The sequence below is a fragment of the Schistocerca serialis genome, unplaced genomic scaffold (genome assembly GCF_023864345.2).
Source record: "Schistocerca serialis cubense isolate TAMUIC-IGC-003099 unplaced genomic scaffold, iqSchSeri2.2 HiC_scaffold_176, whole genome shotgun sequence".
NCBI lineage: Eukaryota > Metazoa > Arthropoda > Insecta > Orthoptera > Acrididae > Schistocerca > Schistocerca serialis.
In genome coordinates, this window is record NW_026047736.1 from 1 (window position 1) to 5,000 (window position 5,000).

Below are 5,000 nucleotides of genomic sequence, written 5' to 3' on the forward strand. Positions count from 1 at the left end.
CAGTCGACCTACTGATTTAATCGATGCCCAATTCGCGGTTTCACCTTAATGCGGCTTGTACTGAGACATGCATGGCTTAATCTTTGAGACAAGCATATGACTACTGGCAGGATCAACCAGGGAGCTGCGTCAACTAGAGCTGAGCAGCCGGCCGCCCGGGAGTGTGTCCCGGGGGCCCGCGCGAACACGCAAGCGTCCGCTCAATTATTCTGCAAACAGGAGGAGGCTGAGCTCCCCTGCACAACACACCTCGAAACCCTCTCAGGTCCCGGCGGCGCGCAGCGCCGTCCTAAGTACTTGGTCGGGTTCGAGAGAGGCGCAATCGCCCGGAGTTAGGCGAGTAGACGCTTTAGGTGCGACCACCCGTGCTCCCAACTGAGCTTGCCGCTGCCGACAGAGGCCCGGGAGCGTGCTGTCGTGGCATTGCCGGCGGGAGACAACACGCGCCACCTACGGTGACCGGCAGCTCCAACGCCAGCGCCACAGAAGGACAAAAGCCCCACTTGGGTGCCGAAGCGAACTCTCCCAGCACAGCGCACGCGCCAACACGTCCGCACAGCTGCGATACAAACCACCTGCGAGAACCGCTGGGGCGACCGAGCAGCAGACGGCGTCGCGGCGCCGAGCGCCGGGCGGCGGCGCATCCTCAGCGCACACAGTCCTCAATCGGACCAGCACACTGCAGATGGCCACCGCGCTTCGCACCGGGCCCGCGAGGACCTACTTTGGCCGCAAGGCGCCGCGAGCAGGGGGCGCCGGCGCGCAGCTGCGCCGCCTGCCGCGTCCGTCGGCCGGGCGCGCCTGCCACTGGCCGCCCCCACCAGCCGGCTGTAGCGCGTGCGCCCACGCACCGGCGCTGCCAGCACGCCGGGCGGCCCCCCCTCACCGGCCGGGGACGGTCCCACCCAGCCACCGCCGCGTATCGCCTCACACCCAGATCCCCTTTCGCGTTCGTGGGCATGGTGGGTCCCCTTTCACGTTCGTGGGCATGGTGGGTATCCCTGAAACAACCGGTTAATAGCTCGACCGATCGTCGCCAACACTGATTCACCTCTAGCGAGAACAACCGCACCACAACGGGTTACCTGTTGTTCATTTGCGTAACGTCACCAGCAAACGTAGACGTCCATCGCCATTTGCAACGAGTATTGCATGCCTGTGTCAGGTGTCACAACACACTACGTCTGCCCACATAGACGCAACAACATGTGCACGCCTCGAGAACACGTGGAAGGTAGCCCCCGTACGTATGCGGTGTCCATTGCGCGAACGACTGTCAGCCGGCCTCTGCAGGATGTCGCAGATGTGGAACGCGGTGCAACATGCTATCACGGTGTGTGAGAAGAGACGACTACGTCCGAATACACGCTCCACTACATCAACAGACTGCTCATGCTGATCGCCATCCAGGGCGTCCGTTCCTCCCACACGTCTGAATGGCGTACCACACTGCAATCCAGCTCTTATAGGGAGACGACACGTAGCTGCGTGCACAATATTTGGACTGTATGGTCTGCCGTTGCTAGGCGCAGTCGTCGTACGGTCACACATGTGCCACGATGTATCATTCAGTACATACGGACCAATGTGCAGTACAGTTTGTGGGTTTTGCGTACATCGGCGGACAGGTGACAGGCCGTACCACAACGTAGGCTGAGTACGTCGGCATGCGAAGGGCATTGAACATGCAAACTTCTCAACGACCAGCTTGCGAAGGCAGGGGGGAAGGGGGGGGGGGCATGTACGTCCTGCTGCTATCCACATTACAGTGTATAGCAGGAGCATGTGGAAAGTCAGCAACACCTGCAAGGTGTTTAACATGACGCGATACACAGGGGACCGGGCAGTGCGAATAGCGAACTATATTGCGAGGGTTGCGGTTAGGCAACACTACACTAATTTAACGAGTTGCATAACAATTACAGAGCAGGTTCAGCGACAACGTGCGTCAGGTTAAGGCGCAATATAGGTTAGGTTGAGGCACAATATAGGTTAGGTTAAGGCACAACATGGGTTACGTTAAGGCACAAATTGGGTTACGTTAAGGCACAACATGGGTTACGTTAAGGCACAACATGGGTTACGTTAAGGCACAAATTAGGTTACGTTAAGGCACAAATTAGGTTACGTTAAGGCACAAATTAGGTTACGTTAAGGCACAAATTAGGTTACGTTAAGGCACAAATTAGGTTACGTTAAGGCACAAATTAGGTTACGTTAAGGCACAAATTAGGTTACGTTAAGGCACAAATTAGGTTACGTTAAGGCACAAATTAGGTTACGTTAAGGCACAAATTAGGTTACGTTAAGGCACAAATTAGGTACGTTAAGGCACAAATTAGGTTACGTTAAGGCACAAATTAGGTTACGTTAAGGCACAAATTAGGTTACGTTAAGGCACAAATTAGGTTACGTTAAGGCACAAATTAGGTTACGTTAAGGCACAAATTAGGTTACGTTAAGGCACAAATTAGGTTACGTTAAGGCACAAATTAGGTTACGTTAAGGTACAATATGGGTTAGGTTAAGGTACAATATGGGTTAGGTTAAGGTACAATATGGGTTAGGTTAAGGTACAATATGGGTTAGGTTAAGGCACAACGTAGGTTAGGTTAAGGCACAACATAGGTTAGGTTAAGGCACAACATAGGTTAGGTTAAGGCACAACATAGGTTAGGTTAAGGCACAACATAGGTTAGGTTAAGGCACAACATAGGTTAGGTTAAGGCACAACATAGGTTAGGTTAAGGCACAACATAGGTTAGGTTAAGGCACAACATAGGTTAGGTTAAGGCACAACGTAGGTTAGGTTAAGGCACAACGTAGGTTAGGTTAAGGCACAACGTAGGTTAGGTTAAGGCACAACGTAGGTTAGGTTAAGGCACAACGTAGGTTAGGTTAAGGCACAACGTAGGTTAGGTTAAGGCACAACGTAGGTTAGGTTAAGGCACAACGTAGGTTAGGTTAAGGCACAACGTAGGTTAGGTTAAGGCACAACGTAGGTTAGGTTAAGGCACAACGTAGGTTAGGTTAAGGCACAACGTAGGTTAGGTTAAGGCACAACGTAGGTTAGGTTAAGGCACAACGTAGGTTAGGTTAAGGCACAACGTAGGTTAGGTTAAGGCACAACGTAGGTTAGGTTAAGGCACAACGTAGGTTAGGTTAAGGCACAACGTAGTTAGGTTAAGGCACAACGTAGTTAGGTTAAGGCACAACGTAGGTTAGGTTAAGGCACAACGTAGGTTAGGTTAAGGCACAACGTAGGTTAGGTTAAGGCACAACGTAGGTTAGGTTAAGGCACAACGTAGGTTAGGTTAAGGCACAACGTAGGTTAGTTAAGGCACAACGTAGGTTAGGTTAAGGCACAACGTAGGTTAGGTTAAGGCACAACGTAGGTTAGGTTAAGGCACAACGTAGGTTAGGTTAAGGCACAACGTAGGTTAGGTTAAGGCACAACGTAGGTTAGGTTAAGGCACAACATAGGTTAGGTTAAGGCACAACATAGTTAGGTTAAGGCACAACATAGGTTAGGTTAAGGCACAACATAGGTTAGGTTAAGGCACAACGTAGGTTAGGTTAAGGCACAACGTAGGTTAGGTTAAGGCACAACGTAGGTTAGGTTAAGGCACAACGTAGGTTAGGTAAGGCACAACGTAGGTTAGGTTAAGGTACAACGTAGGTTAGGTTAAGGTACAACGTAGGTTAGGTTAAGGTACAACGTAGGTTAGGTTAAGGTACAACGTAGGTTAGGTTAAGGTACAACGTAGGTTAGGTTAAGGTACAACGTAGGTTAGGTTAAGGTACAACGTAGGTTAGGTTAAGGTACAACGTAGGTTAGGTGAAGGCGCAATGTAGGTTAGGTTAAGGTACGATATACCTTAGGTTAAGGTACAATATCGCTTAGGTTAAGGTACAATATAGCTTAGGTTAAGGTACACGTTGTAGGGAAAGGTGTATTTTGGGGGGGGAGGGGGCGGCAGGTTCGTTGATAGTGATTATCGTAAGTGCATGCCTGCGGGATCATCCGATTTGTCACGTCAGGATGCACTTGTGGCTCATGACAGGCGGCGCTCCGATTCCAAGGTTGTGGCAGATCTGTGTCTTTCATTCCTGCCATTGTTTGTGTACTGTGACAGGAGGCAGTATTGTGATGTTGGGTGCACCCCTGTGTAGGACATGTGTGGGTGTTCGTGGCTTAGCTGAGCAATGGCGGATGTCGGAAGGGTGGGATATTCTGTTTTCTGGGTGGACCTCCCGGTCTGGTTATGATAGTGTGGATTGTGTAATGTGGCGGAGAGGATGCACCGGATGTTCTTCCATGCTGGTGGTTAGATATTGTGTGTGTGCCTGTTAGAGGCAGAGAGTAGTGTGTGATAGTGTCTGGCTGACGTGTGGTTCTCATTGTGTGCAGAGTCTTTCAGCATGTATAGGGACGGTTGTATATATTATCTGTATTCTGATGGCTCTGCATCTATTACTAATCAGTGCCGTGTATACGGTTACTCTGGTTCCAGTCGAAACTGTTCTATCTCTGTACATTAGTGACACTGCGGCTCCACTATGTTGCCGCCCCTGTCGGCCGTTTCCCCCAGTGTGTGGCTAATGATTATCAGCAATCAGTCTATTAGTCAATACCGGTAGTGTGACGACGTGAAATGTCCGGGATGGGGGAAGCTACACGCTTCCCGTGGGTCAGGGCCTAGAAAGACTCTTCCCACGCAGGAGGCTCGGACTGTCATTACTCTTCCGAGAAATATATTTGCCCAGCGTTTTTTGCGACTGCGAGTGCGACGCGTACGAGTACCGACATGGATGGGGCGCTTCCTAGCTGATCGCTCAGCATCGGAGAAATATATTTGCCCAACGTTTTTTGCGACTGCGAGTGCAACGCCCAAGGGTACCGACGTGGATGGGGCGCTTCCTAGCTGATCGCTCGGCATGGGAATCCGTACAGTGAGCAATGCGATCGCGTCTGTAGCTTGTACGTGGTACAGCTCGCA